Source organism: Ascaphus truei, chromosome 3 (assembly GCF_040206685.1).
Source record: "Ascaphus truei isolate aAscTru1 chromosome 3, aAscTru1.hap1, whole genome shotgun sequence".
Taxonomy (NCBI): Eukaryota; Metazoa; Chordata; class Amphibia; order Anura; family Ascaphidae; genus Ascaphus; species Ascaphus truei.
In genome coordinates, this window is record NC_134485.1 from 81147512 (window position 1) to 81170103 (window position 22592).

A 22592-nucleotide genomic window follows, 5' to 3' on the forward strand; every position below is an offset into this window, starting at 1 on the left:
ATTTTACCTCTCATCTTCCACTAAGAAAAAAAAAGGGGTAGTGATTATATTCCACAATAAATGCTCATTCAAATCCGAAAAGATAATTAAAGATAAGGAAGGTAGATATCTGATATTAATAGGCTCAATCAACGGACAAATACTAACATTAGCGTCTATATACGCCCCAAGCGATCATGACCCTACCTTCTTCACGCTAGTTTTCAAAAAGTTGAATAAAGTCGCACAAGGCCCAATAATAGTAGCTGGAGATTTTAATACAACCCTCAACCCTAAGCTTGACAGATCGGGCCCACCACAGCGGTATGCTAAAAAGATCTCAAACACACTGCAGCTGGGCCTGAAAGAGAATAATCTTTTAGATATTTGGAGGGAGCAACACCCCAATGACAGAGATTATATGTTTTTTTCTCACACCCTTACTCATCTTATAGCAGGATCGACTACTTCTTTGTCTCCAGCAGACTGGTCCCAAAGATCTCCCATACTGGATCCATGATATTTCATGGTCAGATCATGCACCTATAGAGGTACGGTGCACGCAACTAATTATTGATAGACCTGGAGCAAACTGGAACTGAATGAATCCCTTTTGAAAAACCCAGAAATTTCCCAATTGGTAGCCGAAGAAATAAAACAATATTTCAAGCTAAACGTCGGTACGGTGAGCTCCCACCTATCCCTTTGGGAGGCCCATAAGGCTACGTTAAGGGGGATTCTAATTAGTATAGTGTCTAGGAGAAAGAAGGAACCAAAAATCTGGTTGCTACAGGCTAAACTAAAAGACCTCTCAGACAAAGATAAACAAAACAATAATCCAACCATCCTTAAAAAACTAAAGGATGTAAAAATAGAATTGAACTTACTGTTAACTTCCCAGGCTGATATTTCCCTGAATTGGTCAAAGAGGAAGTTTTTCGATAAAGCAAACAAGCCAGATACTATGCTTGCAAACAAATTAAGATACAAAACCCCAAATTATAATATCCAAGCTATTAGAAGAAATTTGGGCACTATCTCCGGAAATCCTAAAGTCAAAAATTTAAACTATATTATGAGAATTTATATAACGGAGATAAAATAACGCATAATCCTTATACGGAAAGAGCTTGTGGGAATTTTCTAGCAAGCTCAAAGCTGACAAAGTTGACAGAAGGGGAGAGAGAGAGTTTGGGCAGAGAGTTTACCTTAGAAGAGATTTCCCTAGTAATTAAAAATTTAAAGACCTCGAAAGCCCCGGGACCGGATGGCTTTTCAGGCTTATATTACAAAAAATATAATAAATTACTGGCCCCCTATCTACTTAAAATGTTTAATGCGGTATTAGCAGGAAACCCCTTTCCGGAACACATGCTCCAGGCGTCAATATCAATAATTCATAAACCAGGAAAAGATCTGCTTGATTGTAAGAGTTATAGGCCGATCTCACTCATCAATACAGATATGAAAATCTACGCCAAATTGATTGTCAATAGATTAAGTCAGATCCTACCTAGACTGATACACCCAGATCAAGTTGGCTTCATTAAAGATAGACAAGCCGCAGATAACATCCGACGAATCATTGATCTGCTATAAATAGCCAATTCAAAAAAAGTACAAGTTATGGTGTTAAGCCTAGATGCAGAAAAGGCTTTTGATAGGATTGACTGGGCATAATTAAAAGATACGCTTGGAGCATTTGGATTCGATAGTAAATTAATAACAGCTATAATGGCTCTTTATGCAGGCCCAACAGCTAGAGTCATACACCAGGGCTTCCCCTCAGATCTTTTCAAGATCAGGAGCGGTACGAGGCAGAGATGTCCCCTATCGCCCCTGCTCTTTGCCATGTGTAGGGAGCCATTGGCAGCCCAGGTTCGGGATAACCCGGATATCTCAGGACTTAAAATAGAAAATCAGTCCCACAAAATTGCTCTTTACGCTGACGATGTCCTTATGGTATTGTCCATGCACCTCACATCTCTCCCTAATCTTTTCAGCTTGTTGGATAGATTTAACAAAATATCAGGGTTAAAAATTAACCAATCAAAATCGGAAGCCTTAAATGTCACTATACCAAAATCGGAAGAAAAACTAATTTCCCACAACTTTAATTTCCGGTGGCAACATAAGGTGATCAAATATTTAGGGGTATTTATCACTAGCAATTTTAAAGCGATTTATAAAGCAAATTATTCCAAATTATTTCGAGCCCTGAGGGAAGACATAAGGCGCTGGTCAAAATTCAACATTTCATGGATTGGCAAAATATACTGTACAGCATAAAGATGAATCTACTCCCACGCAAATTGTATCTGTTTCAAACACTTCCAGTGCCTTTGAATTTGAAAGAAATAAGTGAGTTGCAAGCCACATTCTTCAAATTTATTTGGGGGGGCAAAAAAGAAAGAATTAAAAAGCAGACACTGCTGACACAGCCGACAGAAGGTGGCTTGGCAGAACCTTGCTTGGTATCATATTACAGGGCGGTCCAATTATGCCAAATTTCCCAATGGCAGACGAACCCTGATTTGTAAAGATGGGTGCCATTGGAGAGTACGGCTTGTTCCCTATTGGAACTAAGCAACCTATTATGGAATCCAAAAGTAGCAAGAAAAAAAGCTATACACCCGCCGCTATCCTCGATGACCAATTCATTAACAATCTGGGACGCAGTTAAATTTAAAAGTGGCCTTACAACCAAAAACACCCTGATGACACCCCTATGGGGGAATCCGAACTTTGCTCCAGGTATGGATAGTGCAAATTTCTTATTATGGAAACGCAGCAATATATCACGATTAAAGGATCTGGAGGGTAGAAACAAAATTATAACATTTGAACAAATGAGGTCTGATAAAAATATCCCACACTCAGAATTTTTTAGGTACCTCCAGATCAGAGCCTTCTATAATAAATCTAACCCACACCCCCCATTGACGACATTTGTAAAGCTCTGCCTTAGAGAGACAACTACAAAGGGACTCACATTGCAGATGTATAGAGAAGTAGTCGGTTCTGGCACCAAGGTTTCTCACAAATTAGGTTATATGTTAAAATGGGAGGATGACCTAGGTGAGACCTTAGATTTGGATGAATGGACCCAAATAGCAACAGAAGCCGCCAAGAGTTCGATTTCTACAACATTAAAGGAGAACGCATATAAGGTCCTGATGAGGTGGTATCTTACCTCACTTAAGCTATCAAATTTTATAAAAGGAAGCTCCCTATTGTGCTCAAGACAATGTGGAGAAACCGCTGATCTGTTCCATATGCTGCGGTCTTGCCCTCGGCTAGCTCCGCTATGGCGTAAGATTAAAGATTGGCTGGAGAGGATCTTGGACCTCAAAATTCCACTAGATCCTGGGCTCCTTACTGGGTAGAGCTCGCCAGGGTATAGCAAAAATTGAACTCAAGCTAATTGCTCATTTTGCAACAGCTGTGAAGTGTGAGCTCGCAGCATTATGGAAACAAAGTGAAATCCCATCGATCCCCAAGATTCGGAACGGAATTTGGTATGTATGCCAAATGGAAAAATTAACGAGTTTGGTTAATGACACTGGCGAAAATTTCCTAAAAGTCTGGACGCCTTGGCTGGCTCAGACAGATATCCCAGGGGTAGAGAGAACCTCAATATTGCTTTGATAATTGAAGATGCGTTCTCCTGTGATGCGGTAGTAAAGTTGGGCTCCAGGTAATACCCGAAGAGGTCTGTAAACACACCGGACATCGTACTAAGTTTAACCCCCAAGAGACCGGAGATAAATCGCGGATCCGAAGGCACTGAGCGGTGTCGTGGCCTCCCAACCACCCCTCTTTTCCCCCATCCCTTCCCCTTTTATCTGTTTTTATTATTTTTATTATACCTTGTTACTTATTGAATATTGTTGTTGTACAGTTGAGATGCACGTGAGATATAGATATCGCATGATGCAGTAACGGTTCTGAGATGTATTAATGCTGTGATTTATAAAAAAACCCAATAAAAACGACAAGTTAAAAAAAAAAGAATGAATATATATATATATATATATATATATACATATATATATACATATATACACACTGTATATATAATCAATATTTAAATCATTATTATACTTAACCACTTTTAAATAAAAAATTTAACTGTAATGATGTGGGGTTAATATACTCAAACTATATACTGTATATATAATCAATATTTAAATTATTATTATACTTTACCACTTTTAAATAAAAACATTGTAAATGCAGTGATGTGGGATTATTATACTTTTATACTATGTGTACAGTAGCTTCTCTGAAATAAAAATATCCACACATCATTCCCCTGGAATTACTGCTCTGCATGAATAACTCACTGATTGCAGAAGGATTCTCACATTTTGTTAACCAACTGTCAAACCAGTTCAAGTTGTTCACATATCATTAGTGGTCGATATATGTCTCCTGCTTACTGAAAGACACCGTTGCCTGCTCCAACAGAATCTTGTATCTGGAAGAGTATAAAAAATTGTTTAGATTCAAATACAATTATTTTTTTATACTACATTATAATCACATTACTATGGCCATTCCAAATCGTTCTAAAACAACTGATAACACTTTATTTATATGATTGCAAGTTTGGATACTTAGAGACACCTTTCAGTAACTAAGGAAATCCATGTTAAATAGTTTTTTGTTTGCCGGCTTGACATATTTTCTCAGATGAGGTTTCATATCTTGCCACACCAGTTCTATGTCGTTCAATTTGGGGGATTTGTAAATATAGAGACAAGACAATACAGTTATTGACAAGAAAAAAGAAAGCACACACAGTAGAACATTACAGTTAATAGTATACTTCTGGGCGAAACAGTTAAAGTACTTACTCTGGTGGTGTTCTGACCAGTTGATTCCACATTCCTTAATAAAGGTAGCAGAGGCACCTTGCTTTGGGTCGTTATCTTGGAAGAACAAGTGAGTAGATGGGAATTTTTGTCTAATATGCAGTATGTCACAGTAGAAGATTAGGGAAAGGTTCCCAAAAACAGTGCTACAGCAAATGGGATACAAAGGCAATTAATGCTTGAATATATAGCAAAACTGCGGACAAGGTCTAAAATGGTAATTGAGAGTATTGGACCCAGTGCATCATAAAGCAGGAAGTGACATGATAAAGTATTTTGTCTTATAATGAGGGTATATAATGCTAAAAAAAGCACCTCAAAAGACTAAAAGAACTCTTACCTGCGGCACTGTTACTGGTCAGCAATTCCCCCTAGATCCATAAATGGGAGATACAAAACTCTTCTTAGATCCTTAATCCATGTGTGCGTGCATCACGCAGAGTGGGTGTGCAATATGGTAGTTATCCAAAAATAGTAGCGGAGCACAGCTGAAGGATGGGGTCAACACCAGCAATGAATAGGTTAAAAATCTTCTTTATTGAGACATGGTGCAGAACGGGGGGAGACAGCAAAAACTCTAACGCGTTTCAGGCTATGCAGCCCTTTCTCAAAGAGTAAAAACTTTACTCTTTGAGAAAGGGCTGCATAGCCTGAAACGCGTTAGAGTTGTTGCTGTCTCCCCCTATTCTGCACCATGTCTCAATAAAGAAGATTTTTAACCTATTCATTGCTGGTGTTGACCCCATCCTTCAGCTGTGCTCCGCTACTATCTTTGGATAACTACCATAATATGCAGTATGTATGCAGTATGTATGCAGTGTCTGCATGCTCCACAGGGCATCCCGGGGGGTTTCCACGGGTGTCTGGGGGCCCTCGAGTGGTCCCCGCTAGGCTCAGTGGCCTCCAGGTGGTCCTAGTGGGTGTCCGTGGTCCCCAGCGGGGTTCACGGGTGGTTCCCGCAGGTGTCTGGTGGTCCCCGGGTTGTCCCCATGGGTGTCTGCGAGCCCTCGGGTGGTTTCCAAGGGTGTCTGTTGGCCCTCGGGTGGTCCCTACAGGTGTTTCGGGGGTCCTCAAGTGGTCCCTGTCGGCGTCCGTGGGTCCTTGGGTGGTCCGCGTGGGTCCCCTCTGGCCTGCGGTACCATTCCTGTATTAAAAAAAAAAAAAAAAACATGGCCTACATTTCAATAAATACACCTCCTTTCACCCCCTCCCCCCCCCCCAAACACAAACAGTACAGTAATGTGCAAAATAACTATTATCCAGATATGGATAATAGATTATTTGTCCATTATTAAACACAACATTAGTCAACTAGCATACATAAAGTAAATGAAAACCGTTCTACTTACCCCTGCCAACATGAAGGGCATCCTCGTCAGCATACTGCAGGTCCATGTCCTCCGATGCCAGCAACAATGCATTAAAAAAATACAATCTAATGGCCCCTAACCCCTTAATTACCCGACCCAGGGAGGCCTAACCACCCACCCGGACCCACTATACCCACCTTGTACCCACTGAATGACATAGTACTACATCATACCCATATACTATGGGCATGATAAGCTACTATAGCAATCAATGATCACACTAATACAAAAGCATGTATGTCAAAAATACATAATAATAAAACAAATACAACAAGCACCTAAACACCTAGAAACAAAAATTAAAACCACTAGTCAACCAAGCAATTAACGAAATAAAGCCACTAGCCAATCAATTAAAGAATGAAACCACTAGGCATTCAATAAAATAATTGAAACACTATGGAATCAATTACATAAATCATGCCACAAGCCAAAAAATACATTTAATACCTAAAAGCAGTAAACAACACAACAATTAATTCATACAACCACTAGGCAATACATTAATTAAAACCAGTAGCCACCAAAATACATAATTAAATAAAATCATTAACCAATCTGTAAAAAGAAAAAAACAAGACATGATAATTCAAATCAATTTAATCTAAACAATAAAAAGAAATAGAAAATAAAAGTCAATAGAAGAAATGCATTTTCCAAAAAAAAAGGCATTGGCTCTCACTGTATTCATCTGTTCCATAAAGAGGCACAAATTAATACATTAGCAGTCAATGGGCAATGAAATCAATAAAAAAAAAGAAAAATCCAATAAAAAAAACCTGTAAAAATAAAAGTACATACATTCAAAATGTATCTAATCTTTAGAAGCGTTGGCCCTCCGAATCCTGGGGAATCAGCAAGCTCTCGTACCGTGATGTCACGAAACACAATCCAACGCCATCCACTGTGAAGATCAAGGACAGGTAACAAAATTCTTCTTTCTTTAATCTTCCATTATATTCTAATTTCTTCATCTGTGATTATTTCTTGTTTTTCTTTATCTTCTGTCTTTATCTTTATCTTCATCTGTTAATCTAATAACCTCATGTTAAATCCACGATGTTGACCTGACGGCTTCTTGAGTTCAAATGAGACGTCACAGCCTTAAATATGGCCTGTGACATCACATTTGGGCGGCAAATGCTTCACACGCAATCTGATTGGCTGTGATAACCATGTGCCCTTTTTTTATGTGACATCATTAAAGGGACTGAAGCCAGCCAGTCAGAATGGCTGTGCTTCATTTCCCTTTAACATGACATCAAAAAATCAAACATGGCTTCGGTCACATGGTCTACTACAACCAATCAGATTTGGGGATTTAATTCTCACAGCCAGCGGGCCCGAGACAAAAGCTCTGGCTGTCCCCCCCTCTCGGCGGTCCAGCCTGTACAGATGGGTAAAATATACACCCTTATGGACGTGAAGCCTTTGGCCCATGTGAATGCGACTTCTGCGAAGAAGGTTGACTCAACGCTACAGTTCGATTTCAGAGATTCGTTCCTACCGGCCGAATGGAAGAAATGCCTCCATGCTAGGCTGATGGAGCGAGGAGAAGTGTTCTCCACTAGTGAGATGGATGTGGCTTACACCCAGAGTGCCCAGCACACCATCCGGCTGAGTGATACTACACCCTTCCGAGAGTGATCTAGGCAATTGTGTGTGGACTACCAGACCCTCAATCGTCGGACCATCCCCAATCAATATATGCTACCTCGAATTGAAGAAATCCTGGGAGTGTTGTCCGGAAGTCAGGTGCCCATGATCCCCGAAGACCAGGAGAAGACAGAGTTTATCTGTCTGTTGGGGTTCTACCAGTTCACTCGGATGCCCCAAGGCATCTGTGGAGCCCTCTCCACATTTCAATGCTTGATGGAAAAGACATTGGTAATATGAACCCCCGAGAGTGCCTGGTCTATTTGGATGACATTACCGTGTTTGGATGGACAATGGAGGAACATGAGGAACGCCTCCGGAAGTTCCTGGACCGATTTCAGAAGGAAGTCTTGAAGTTGTCCCTAGACAAGTGCAAATTCTGCCAGACCTCTGTCACCTATATGGACCATTTTGTGTCCGCCAAAGGGGTGGCAACTGACCCCACCAAGGTGGAAGAAATAGTGAACTGGTCTTGCCCTGTAGAGTGTGGTGGAGCTCCGCTCCTTCTTAGGGTTCTGCGGATACTACTGGAGATTTGTTGAAGGATATAGGGAAAAGGGAGATCAAAAAGCGCACCAGCACAAACGGAGCAGGAAGAAACCAGAACAAAAAAATAATTAAAAGGGCACTTTAATGTGGCAAAAGACCCATCCAATGCATTTCGAACGTCGCAGCGTTCTTTTTCCTTGAAAAAGAACGCTGCGACGTTCGAAATGCATTGGATGGGTCTTTTGCCACATTAAAGTGCCCTTTTAATTATTTTTTTGTTCTGGTTTCTTCCTGCTCCGTTTGTGCTGGTGCGCTTTTTGATCTCCCTTTTCCCTGTATTGCATTGAGTAGCTGCACAGCCTGCCTGCCTGCCCTACCAGGATGTGAGTATTTGCATATTTTTCAGGGGAACCTGCCAATGAGACATATGGTGAGTGGGTTGCACCACACACCACCTGTCTTCAGGAGGATAGTACCCATTATATGACACAATAGGTACTATATCAATTGTTAGTACCCTGGTACAGTGGTCTGGCTTATTATCATTTTGAGATATACCTGCATTTGAGCGCTTCAGCTATTTTCCATATTGTTGAAGGATATGCCTGCATCTCCAAGGCCCTGAACAATCTACTAAAGATATATCCTGGGGACTCACGTCAGAAAGCCGCGACTCCGAAAACCCCATTTGGTGCAAAATGGACCCTCGACTCTGAGAAGGCTTTCTTGAAGTTGAAGAAGAGTCTCACTGATGCCCCTGTTCTGGCCTACGTTGACCAAGACCAACCATACATATTGAACGTGGATGCCAGCTTCGAAGGACTAGGAGCAATACTTCACCAGAAATATCCTACTGAGTTGTGACCTGTCTCCTACGTGAGTCATAGCTTGACTCTGAGCGAAAAGAACTATCCCGTCCATAATTTAGAATTTTTGGCAATGAAATGGGACATTTTGGACAAGCTCCATGCCTACCTCTATAGGGTATCCTTTGAAGTAAGGACAGACAATAATCCCCTTACTGACCTCCGCCAAATTGGATGATTAATATATGCAATGTATTTTTCATTATATAAAATTGTATGTTCATGTAGGTTTCTCATGCGGGGTTCTTGAGGTCTTCTCCAGGGGGAGAGTGTAGCGGTGATTCCCCTTCTTAGCTCCTGGGGGAGATCAGCTCTGTGACTGTGAGAAACAGTGCAGTTGCGTCGGCTATCTTTGTACACTCAGATCGGTCTATGGGACTCCTATACAGATGGTGCGGTGGCCATGTTGGTACACCCAAACCGGATAGAGAGACAGCGAGAGGATTTCCTGGCTAAGCAGGCTTTCCTCCGTGTTCCGAGGACAGTTGACAGTTGAGAGTGGGCAGTTGAACTGGAGCCTGCAGGAGTGAAGTAGTGTCGAGGGAGCAGGCAAGCCACTGAACTATGCCTAAGATATACAACCCTAGGCCCCAGGCAGTCCCCTTACTGTAGAGAAGGGTATAGAGCCAGTCATGTCATTAGTGGAGCAGGATCAAAGCAGCAGAGGAGTTCTTCAGCAGCAGCCTCATGCAGCATCTGGGTGTGAGGCATGAGTGGCTGCTATTGGATACCCCGCTCTGTGCTACCCTGTCACTGACCACAGCTTGTTTGGAGTATTCCCTGGTTAGGCCGCAACCAGGAAGGTACCTGTGCACCAATGCAAGGGGTAGGGTAGTGCTGCCCTCATACACACATTGGGAAGGGTTGTTTGCTGGACAGCAGGGTATAGGTGCCCAATCATCCAAGGTATCATTGGGGCTAGCTACGCCAGGGCGTTCTACAGTTATTATTGTTGTTATTATGTATTGTGTAGTGTGGGTAATATTTGGGGCTTATTGTGGGAACACAGAAGTAAAGGAGTATGGTATAATCCTGTTGTGTTGTATTATTGGGGTATACCATAAATGTATACGTGTTCCTATGAGGAGCCATTCCGCTATCCAGCATCCTCATAGGTGGAGGCACTGCACCAGAGAGAGAGAACACACTGTGACCCCAGGCTCCCCATGAGGGGTGGCTCTGGCCTCCTGTAAGTCAAACAGGTAGCACCAGTACCGTAATTACTGCTATTTCCCATAGGGATAGAGAAAGGGTGATACAGTTACATGATACACCACAGAAGGTAAAGGACCCTAGTCTGTAGGGTACAGGGGAATGAGAACATTGGTATGTTTCGGATTGTAACAGAGCAACCGTAACATCAGCAAACAGCTGATACCCGTTGACTGACCTTTGACTACCACCAAAGGCTGCCGCATTTCTTGCAATGAAGATATAGGTTCTGAAGAGGTTCTGAATTAATTTAGCTGTTCAATGCAAATCCTGTAGTACAGAGAAATAACATCTTTAGAGAGCCTAGCTGATGAAACAAAGCAAACAACTCCAGATGTTAATCCTTAGCACGTTCTTTCTGTAAATAACATTTAACATTGTGCTTTTGTCAGTACTTATTTAGCTTCCAATTAAACATTTACCATCCATTTAGTAATATGAAGATATTATGCTCTTCTCTGTACAAGAAATAAGTGGTTACTTATTTATCTAAATAAAAGTCAAACAGAAAGATTCCTCTCCCAAGGAAAAAAAAAACAGCTCTGTGAAGAACAGCTATTGCTATGTAGCTCAACATTGGCGTGTTTAAAGATCTAGGTTAAGATATAGCCAGACTTACTGTTTTCAGTGCAATGCAAAACTAAGTGTAAATCTCTGCATTTATTTGCATGTTGGAGCCCCGCAACCACAACTGCGCCATGGCCACAGAACCAACGTGCTAAGGGTTAACATCAGCGTTTGTTTACTGCTATGTGTTTTGTCAACCCTGCCCATTGGAATGTTAATGACCCAAGAGGACAAAGGACTTTGAAACCAAAGATGCATTCAATATGAGCCCCTTCAGTCTACATCTGCATCACCCCAATGGCGGACAGCCTTTGTCTCAGCTGAAGGGCAGCTAAAGGGAGAGAGCATTTTGCTACCATTCACTGATGTTTGATAATGTTGATAATGCTCTATGCCAATCTGAAACGCACTATCCCTTGGTATATGGTTTTAACATTTGTCTCTTCTATTTTACTGAAGCTTTTCTGATTGTGAAACATTAGGTAGTAATTATGTATTTTAGATTTTATTTTGTATTTATCATATTGTGTTATTAAAATATTTGTTTTTAATGTATTAAATTGTATTGCAACTCTGTATAGAGATTGCTATTTAGATTGCCAAAATACAAACACCTTCCTATTAGGTTAGCTAGTGTGATGCCATTGGAGCAAAGCTCAGGGACTTTGGTGCTTTTTGATTGGACATTTGTGCCTATAAATGATCCTATGGAGGGCCAGTAATCAATAACCCCTGAGGCAGCCGAAACACAACAAAGGCAAATGGCGTAGGGTTTTCTGACCCTCTGAGGACCCCGTAGCCAGGAACCAGGACGTCTGACTCCAACGGGCCGAAGTACTTCTGCGCGTGCAGATGCGGAAGTGCCGGCGCCGACAGCCACAAGGATCGGATGATCAAGGCTGCTTGAGTGGAGAATACATCCAAGGACATGCTTTCTGGACTTTTTGGGCGAACCGGAGTGGTATGAGTGTACCCTTATAACACTCAATGCACCAAAGAACTGGGAGAATGTGAGTACTTTTTCTCTCCCAGCTTTGCTTTTATGTGTAATAAAACTTTATTATGCCATGTCCTCTCTTACAGTATATACATTTTTTTGACGAGAGGAGGAGACTGCAGAGACATTCATCACCAATATCCTCTGTGAGTGCTTCCTCCACTTATTTGCACTGCACTTATTGAGTTCAAATAGTTTTTTTTTATTTTTGTATTCACTCAATTGTGCTTGATTATTTCACATTTATCAATTCACACAGTTTCTAGAAACTGTTTTTTAGCAGCACTGAGGAGCACTTGTATATGTATGTAATTGTATTTTTTGGTGAAATATTCCGTTTGCGCTTCTTTTTTCAAATGTATACAATGTTAGTCTTGTCTGTAAATGTTACATACACCCATAATCATATCTCTAACTGTCTATGAAATGTCTGTGAATTGAATGTATAACCCCTGTTCATTTAATGTAACATGTATTATTATAATAACTCTGTGCCAAGGACATAGTTGAAAACGAGAGGCAAATCTCAATGTATTACTTCCTGGAAAAACATTTTTATAAATAAATTAATCCTTTTTGTTGTTCTTGTAGCAGGGCTATTTGGTACTGATATACTGATAGATGTTAGAGAATGTAAACCTCTTATCAGAACTATCCTGAATGACAAAATATATCAGAGCCAGATAACTACTAAGATGGTCTATGCAACAATTCCTCATTGCATTTCTGTGCCACATATGCCATGTCTGAAATACAGTATCAGAAAATAGCTACTGTAGCGTCTTTTGAATAAAATATGTATAGTACAAGGTCAGAATGCACAAGGCATGATGTTTCAAACTAGATATTGTTACATTTGCATGGACAAAGATATTCAGTGTGCCATCTGCCGTATGTAATAAATGAATCATACAGTTCTGTGTTTCAATTAATTACCTAATTTTGGGAGACAATAGTCACAAGAAGAGCAAGCATTGGAACCAAAATTCACCCGGATTCAGTGTTCTTACTGCTAAGCGATTTTTCAGCCCAAATTATCCTCATATCACTTACACTTAAAAAATGCCCTGCATCATGATTTCAACCAGCAAAGAATAGAATTATGGATATAGTTATGTTGGAGAAGTATTAACAATTTCACTTGTAAATAAACACGGGGTATCTCAACTTTATTCATTAATGCCCTAACAGTCCCACAATCTAGGAACCATTGCATACATTCATTCATCTTTTCCAAAAACATACAAACTCTGAATTCATTATAATTGTTTAAAGATATGTATTTTATCAAATGTAAATAAAACTTTAATTTATTTATTTAATAGTCCTCTTCTTGGCTGGTGGTGGCAAAAGTCCTGGTGTGGGCAGGGAACTTTTCCTCTGGTTTGGGCTGTAGGAAGGGTCAGGATCAGACATCACCTTGGCGATGCAGGAGTAGGATACAAAATTCTGGGTGTAGTTTTAAATTCAACGATACTCAAGGGATCAGTGTAGAGAACCCGCTAGTCCCCATCCAGTCCCTCATTGTTTCATTCCACCTCTTCCAGCCTCTGTGGGAGGTAATTTTCCGCATTGGTGCCAAGGAGTCGCTGAGCCATAGCAGGAGGAGTGTGTTTGCTCAGCTAGTCTCCCTCTACAAACCTAAGTAATAAGAAAGCTCAAACACAACAGTATATTGTATATATCAATTGTACATAAACACACAACATGCAATTATTAGAGTACTGTAGACAGAGGTGTAGCTAGATATGTGAGGGGCACCGGGCAAAATAATTCAGGGCCCCATTGTAAGTGAACATATTCCGTAGATTCAGGAGAAAAATTAGCCTCATTATCCCTCCTCAGCTCTCACCCTCTCCTCCTTCTCCATGACTACCTGAGTGGACAGGTGGTTGATAGAGGCAAGGAGGTGGGATGATGGTATGCAGAGGTGGCGGGCCGCCAGAGTTACGCAGAGTTGCAGCCGGCAGAGGAGTTAAAAGTTGCATGGAGGCAGAGCAGGATGGCCAGGGAGTGGCGCTGTAGCAGCATAGACACCAGAAGTAAGAAAGACTTCCGGGTTCGACAGCTTTGGCGCGCTCCTCCCCGGCTGTCTGTCCTTCGCTGCAGCTCCTATCTACTCTGCTTCACTTTGGTGGGCCGCCGCATACCATTATCAACCCCAACTTGCCTCTATCTGGGGGAGAGATAATCAGCAGGGCCGCAGACAGGGCATGAGAGCGGGGTCCCCAGGGCTTTAGCTATGCCCCTGACTGTAGGTGCCATATTGTCATACTTACATTATTAGGGAGTAGGGAAATGCCCTCAAACCTCCCTACAAATAAATTAGGGGGAGATGCCTCTGCTGAAAAAAGGAGCATACCTGAGGTACCGTGGGAGATATGAAAATGCATATGTAACACATATTTAAATTAGTCAAATCCCACACTTCCTAAAAGGGTTTCTTTCCCAGCTATATAGAGTTGAGAAGCCTAAGGCACGTAGTAACTGGAATGGTGTACAGCTGTCAGACCCAACAAGACCAGAACCTACAACCACTGCTTTTCTAGGCAGCAGCTCTAGAACATGCACTATGACATACTGTACAGTTACATCACAATTGGTACATTCTTCAACCTGGAAGCTATTTTTACTATATTAATGGTTACATAAATTGTTTTCAAACAAATATCCTAGTTAAGTCAAATTATGTATCCCTTAAGCACCGATTGTGAAAATTGTGTTTTGCCACCCATATCCAGACCAAGATTTTGAGACAACAAATGACTCTTCAATAAAATTAGAGCGATGTGCAAATAATGTGTCTGTATATTAATTGGCCATTCCATAAACTTGAGAGAGTAAATACTGCATGAGCTGCAAAAAAAAAAAAATCATCTGTACTGTATGTACAGGGTATGAGAAATGTCCAACATTATCTAAATTATGGTTGACTAGTAGCCTTATTATTATGTACAGATTGCTGAATTTCTAAAATGACTTTATTTCAATTGAAAGACTTGCTAGTTATAACACTGACATTCAATTAACATGTGCCTGTTACACTGTTAAAGCAATCAGAGCCTGAGGGAAAAGTAAAATGTTTATCACAACCTAAAAATATGACTATTATTCTATCATACTTTGTACAGGTGGGCATTTGATGATAGGGAGATTTATTTCAGGAATGCATTGTAGCACTTCCCAACAGCAGAAAGGTTAATGTAAGTTGATGTGTCCAGTTCCCATTAAACCTTTCCACATTAGCCACAATTAAGCATAATTTCCCACATTTTGAGATGAACACTAGTGTGACAGGCAAGGGTAACCAGGCTATACAATAAAGGTTATGCCCTCTGGTTGCCGTTGGGTCCCGTTGGTCCCTGGCAGCTACCCAGCACTATAAGCCAGGGGCCAGGTATCTCTACATGCAAAGTTACAGTGACCCCTGCGTTTCCACTTTCCATGTTCCCTTTACCCCAGACTCATGAAACATTCGGTGTAAGTTTAAGTTGGGCTATTGGGGTAAGAATGCAATTCTTTAGTTTGCCGGAGTTCGGGGACCAGCTACCAGTAGTACCTTAAATTCTACCCGGCAAGCAGGTATGATTTGCCGGTACGCGGGTGGAATTACACTGGGTCTGCCCCATGTCCCCCAGACTCCTGCTTTTTGAGCCACGATATCTCCGTCCTATATCCCTTACAGTCATGAGATATACCTTACAGTCATGAGTCTCGCCAAGGTCCCCCATGTATTAAAATATGTTTTATACATTTATTATAAGGCTCTATGCAGTCATCCAGGGCATCTGCTTATGGTGCCAGCAAGTCTGCATAGAGTCCATAGTTCAAAGAGGAGACAGGATGTTGAGAGGTGTTGGGGTGCTAAGTGGATGGGGCAGGGCAGAGTACTGAGTCTGGAGAACCGAGACCACCTGCGGGGAGGATCCTCTGGTCTGCCAGACTTAGTGGAGCCTGCCCAGCAGGTGGCAATGGGTTGACTGGGGGAAGCGTCAGAATGTCAACTCGTTTCCCATTGGCCAATTCATATGTCCCACCCACGGGGCATCCCGAGCCGGCTTGACACGCCCCCTCCTCTGACGTCAGCCAAGAGACACGCCCCTGTGTCTATTAGCTAGTGGGATAGGGTTCCCATGCTCTGATTAGTCTCTCCTCCTACCTCCATGCTAAGGATAGCTTGGCAGAGTGTATATAGGTATGTATATGGTATGTCCCTTGATGTGCAAGTCCTGTTTAAAAGATTTACTCAGTGGCCTTAAGCAGTGAATATTTTGGTATGTCCCTTGATGTGCAAGTCCTGTTTAAAAGATTTACTCAGTGGCCTTAAGCAGTGAATATTTTGGTATGTTTGAATATCAAAAGGTGTTTTTTTTTTCCCTCTTAACTCTGTGCTGTTTATTGACCAACTGGAACAAGCTGATTGAGTGGGGAGGGGGAGGGTCATGTGACTGTTTTAGCTGTATAAAACAAACACCTCTCCTGCTTTTTGCAGGAACTGCAATTGGCATTAGGCAGTGAGGCATTGAAAGTGAGCTTTTTAAGTGATAAATATAGTTAGACTATAGTTTGACTAGAGGTGACTGGTGACTGCATCTTTCTGCAAACTCTTTTACTCAAGACAACAAACGGTAAGCTATTCAGATCACACTATGATCCCATTCTTGCTAACCTGCATATTTTAACCACCCACCCCTTTACAACTTACTTCACTGCAGCCTCTCCCAAAACTGACTGCACAATACACTGAAACTCTGAACTGACTCTAGCATTGCAATGCACCAAAACATTTGACAAGGAACATGCACACCCCTGCTGTTTAGTCTGCACACACTCACTTTGTTCACAACAGCTCCTTGCAGCACTGCCTACCTCTGGCAAAATGAACCTGCTCTGTATCTTAACATTTTTCTTTCTCCTGGCCTCATGGAGATGTTACTCTCTCTATACACTACAACCTCCTCCATCCTGGCCCACACCCAACATCACCATACACCCTGAACTACTCAAAAGCCTTGCACTATCTACTGAATGTTGGTGGAGAACACTCAAAAGCAGCACACCAACCACTGCTCACTCTAATCGCAAACACCACAAATTTACAACCTCCAAACAACTACCCAAATTCCTACTCGTACGGTTACTCTCCTTAGCAGATGATATTGAACCTAGCCCAGGTCCTCCCATTTCAGCTCTGTCCCATGCCCCTGAGAATTCAACCTTTCCAAAAAGGCCTATCTGTCGCCCATATAAATATCCGGAGCCTGCTGCCCAAACTGGATGAACTAAGGGCATGGTGCCTTATGCATAAACCCAAAGCCATCATTCTTACAGAAACATGGCTATCCCCTAAAACCCTGATGCAAATATCGCCATTCAGGGATACTCCATTTTTAGGAGAGATAGGTCAAAGAGAGGAAGAGGGGTGTTATTTTATATTGCAGACACATTACAATTTACACTGTTAAATTGCCCAACAAGCCCACCCTCTTTTGAAATTCTAGTTGGCAAAATCTGCCTCCCCTTTTCTAAGCCCATCTTGCTTGCTGGCATCTACCGCCCCCCTAAAGCCCCTTTACAATCCCTGACTGATATCACCCAGTTTCTTGGCTCCATTTCCTCTCTGAATGAGAAGAGTGAGCTGCTAGTTCTTGGGGATTTCAACTTCAATTGGCTTGACCCTAAAAACCACAAAATCCAGATACAACTCAAGTCACTTAACCTATCGCAACTCATTTCCCAACCCACACGGATAAACCTGAAATCGCATAACCATTCCTTGCTAGACTGGATTCTCTCCTCAAACCCAGCAGAATCCAATCCTCTGGCATCTTCCTGATATTTTCAGTGACCATGCAATAGTGTACTGTGTAAGGAAAATTAAACCGCCCCATTCAAGCCCTAAAGTTCTCCTCACTAGAACATTTAAAAACTTTAACCCACCACAGTTTCTGGATGATCTTACCAACTGCCCATGGCACAGAATCGATTTAATTCCCGACCCTGATTCTGCGCTCGACTATTTCCAATCTGAGTTCTTAAAACTCTGCGATACCCATGCTCCAATACGCAAAATAAGGGTACGGGGGGCCCACCTTCCATGGGTTACACCTGACCTTATAGCACTCTACCAGTTCAGGGATGCCTTGTGGAAAAGCTACAAAGTAACTGGCACTACCAAGGATCTCAATCACTACAGATGCATGCGGAACATGTGCACAAGGCAAACAAGGCATGCAAAAGCACAATATTACTCTGACAATCTCCACCAGAATACATCAAACTCAGCTAACTTCTGGAAGGTTATCAACAATATATTCCAGCCTCCTAACCATCAACAACCAAGTAATATCACTAAGGGGGATATTACTCTGACAAACCCCACTGACATTGCAAATGCATTCAATGATTACTTTGTGGGGTGTGCCACTAACTTATTAGCGAAACGCAGCCCAAACCACCATCCTGAATCTCATCCTGGGAGTACCCCTATAGTTCCACCCCCTCCCAACACAGCCCACAATTTTCAATTTGGCCCAGAATCTGAAGAGGAGATTATACAAGCGCTCCTCAAACTAAAACTAAGCAGCCAATGTGGACCCGACTTACTACAATCTAGGTTCCTATGACTTGGTGCCCCAGCCATTGCCAAACCAATTGCGTCCATAGTCAACTCTATCCTGTCTGCAGGCCATATCCCTAAGACCTGGAAAACTGCCAGAGTTGTCCCAATCTTCAAAAGTGGGGACAAAAACACTGTCTCAAACTACAGGCCAATCTCACTTCTCCCAATTCTATCCAAAGTCATGGAAAAATGTGTCCACTCCCAATTAAGCGATTTCTATACCAAGACAAATTTCCCTAGCCATTTCCAATCTGGGTTTTGTCCCAAACACTCCACCGTAACTACCCTGCTAAAAGGTGGCAATGAAATCCAGTGTGGAATGGAACGGGAACAACTCACTGGTGCAGTATGCCTAGATTTTGCAAAGGCTTTTGACACAGTTGATCATGCTATCCTGCTTAACAAACTCCAGAGCTCTGGAATAGGGAAGCATGCTTTAAACTGGTTTCAGTCCTACCTATCAGGAAGATCCCAACATGTGTCCATCTCAGGCTCTAACTCCAACCCCCTGGATATCACCTTTGGTGTCCCGCAAGGCTCTGTTCTGGGCCCCCTACTCTTCTCAGTGTTCATTAATGATCTTCCCACAGCTTGTAAGGAAGCCTCAATACACATGTATGCAGATGACACAATCCTATATGCACACAGCCATAGCCTCTCTGACCTTCAACACATACTTCAGTCTGACTTTTTGAGACTCGAAAATTGGATTTCCCAAAACAAACTGTTTTTAAACACTGACAAGACTGTAACAATGGTATTTGGGACCAAGACTAAATTTGTAAAGCTTCCAGTGACTGAGCTCCTGATTAGAACCAACGCTAACACCACCCTAACACCTGTCACTAGTTTTAAATACCTGGGCTTATGGTTTGACTCCCACTTAACATTCGGGATGCACATTGATACCCTGACAACCAAGACCTATGCCAAACTAGGGGTACTTTACAGGAACAAATCCTCCCTAAGTCTCCTGGTCAGAAAGCGTATCGCAAAGCAGATGCTAATGCCAATTATTGACTGTGGAGACATAGTATATGGCTCAGCACCTCAAACCCACCTTGGCAAACTTGACACCCTCTACAATTCAATTTGTCGTTTTGTTCTCCAATGCAACTACAACACACATCACTGCGAAATGCTAAAAGAACTAGATTGGTCAACACTAAAGTCTAGGCGCAAAGTTCACCTTTCCTGTCTTGCCTTTAAATTCTTCATGGGCAAGCTACCCAGCTACCTGAACAAGCTCCTCACATGCAGCACCTATCACCTGAGATCAGACTCCAAAAGACTGTTCATGGTCCCAAGGCTCAACAAAGTATCCGGACGTTCCTCCTTCTCCTACCGTGCACCCCAAAACTGGAACAACCTACCAGAGACCCTCACATCCACCACCAGTTTAAGTTCTTTCAAATCTAAGGCTGTCTCACATTTTAACCTGGTCTGTAACTGTTTCATACGCTCATAATATATATTTTCTTTAACTGTGCACGCAATGTCTTGCATATAATGTATACCCTGCTCATTATGTAACTGTATTTGTAACCATGTACTATTTGTTTTACTCTGTGCCCAGGACATACTTGAAAACGAGAGGTAACTCTCAATGTATTACTTCCTGGTAAAACATTTTATAAATAAATATAAGGAGATGGCCGAGGCAGAGAACCAGACCATCCAGTGACTTGTGTCGATGAAGCTAATGCAGGCTTTTCAAAGTGGCTCTGTTGCGAATTACAGAGCAACCGGCTTCATATTGAAGCTAGGAAAGTCTGCCTGTCCTGTCTTTTGCGTCCAAGTTCTGAGAATCGTACAGGGAGCAGTCACGGCTAGGAATTGAAGTCGAAAAGAGGACCAGGAGAACCGGGGGTATATCCCGGTCAGGGTAAGCTCATTCAAGCAGGGGCCCTGCACCTAGATTTTTTCCCCAGTAAGTATATATTTTTAACTGTTGCTTGTGTATCCCTTCTTCTTGCACGTGGGTTTACCAAAATAAACGCAATTTGTTTTTACTATTTTGTTTTGCCTAATGAATGATACAAGTAATATATAAATGGTGTCAAAAGTACCTGGTCTCCCATGACAACTAGATACTGTAAAAGAAAACAGTAAGACTGATGGTGTATCAATAAAAAGTATGTATTGCAAAACACAACATCATAACGCAATAGTATGTGGAGGCAGACAGGGATATAAAAACTGACTGCAGGTACAGCCTGAAATGGAGTGGGGGAGGAAAGGGGGTAGGGAATTGTGCAATCACAGAGAAATGGGGAAGGAAAAGGAAAACACTAAATGGGGAGGGAAATGTGGAAATAAAGATGCGGGGGCAATGTTTCGGGGTGGGAAACCCTTTCTACTGGCCCGTTCCCGCAGCCTCCATAAGGAGGCTACGGTACTCCCCTACACCCTCAAAACCTAATCCTCATCCTAACAGGCTGTAAAAACAAATGGTCAAGTGCATATAGGTAACTAGCTGATATACCCGGCGTAGCCTGGGTGTGGAAGGGCAGGGGGCATGGTAGGGGGAGGGAGGGAAGGGGAAAATTGCAGGGGGAGGGAGGGCAGGGGGCAAAGGGCAGGGGGAGGGAGGGCAGGGGGCAAAGGGTGGGGGGCAAAGGGCAGGGAGGGCATGGGGCAAAGGGCAGGGGGAGGGAGGGCAGGGGGAAAAGGGCAGGGGAGGGAGGGAAGGGGGAGGGAGGGCAGGGGGAGGGAGGGCAGGGGGCAAAGGTCAGGGAGAAAAGGGCAGGGGGAAAGGGCACGGGGAGGGAGGGCAGGGGGCAAAGGGCAGGGGGAGGGGGGGCAGGGGGCAAAGGGCAGGGAGGGCAGGGGGCAAAGGGCAGGAGGGTAGGGGGGCAGGGAGGGTAGGGGGGGCAAAGGGCAGGGTGAGTCAGGGACGCGTTAAATAACCCATTCCCCTGCGTTTACTCACCTTGCACATGGTCGCACTCCTCTTCCTACGTGTACCGGCCACCCTCCTCTTCCACCTCGGGCTCCTCAGTGGAGAGGCTGAGACGGTCCGGTGAGGAGGTGCTGTGCCTTTCGCGGGGAGAGGCAGAGAAAGCCGGAGGAGCGCCCTCGGGGACGGGGAGTGGCCTATGTGAGGGGAGAGCTGCACAGTGCGTGCTCTGTGTGTGTGAGTGGGGGGGAGGGAGGACAGGGGGCAAAGAGAGCCGTGGGGATGTGAGAGCGCCGGTGTGTGAGTGTGTGAGTGTGTGAGTGTGTGAGTGTGTGAGTGTGTGTGTGTGTGTGACCTTTGGTTCGTCACTCAGCCTCAGGCCAATGAGAGGTGTGCGGGGGCGGGCGGGCCAAGGGAGCCATCTCATTGGCCTGAGGCGGAGTGACAGGCCAAAGGTCCAATGTGATTGCTGCTAGGGACACAGGGAGACACATACAGACAAAGACACATAGGACGCTTTCAGAAATATATAGATATAGATGGGAAAAGCAAAGGAATAAGTCACTTTGAAACAATGTTGTCAAACCTGTATGGCACTCAAAATTACAGACACCTTACACAACCTTCAGGAGAAATCTCAAAAAATGCCCTGAGCTACAGTAAAGATCCTACATTAAATGCATGTGGCTGTAAGGCAACAGAAATGTTGACTCATAGAAATGGCTATGTAATGGTAAGCAAAATGCAATCAAGAAAAAAAGGCCCTTATGGAGGCTGCAGGAACGGGCCAGTAGAAGGGGTTTCCCACCCCGAAATGTTGCCCCCGCATCTTTATTTCCACATTTCCCTCCCTGTTTAGGGTTTTCCTATTCCTTCCCCATTTCTCTGTGATTTCACGTTTCCCTACCCCCTTTCCTCCCCAACCCCCTTTCAGGCTGTACCTGCAGTCAGTTTTTATATCCCTGTTTGCCTCCACATACTTTTGCGTTATGATGTTGTGTTTTGCAATACATACTTTTTATTGATACACCATCAGTCTTTCTGTTTTCTTTTGGAGT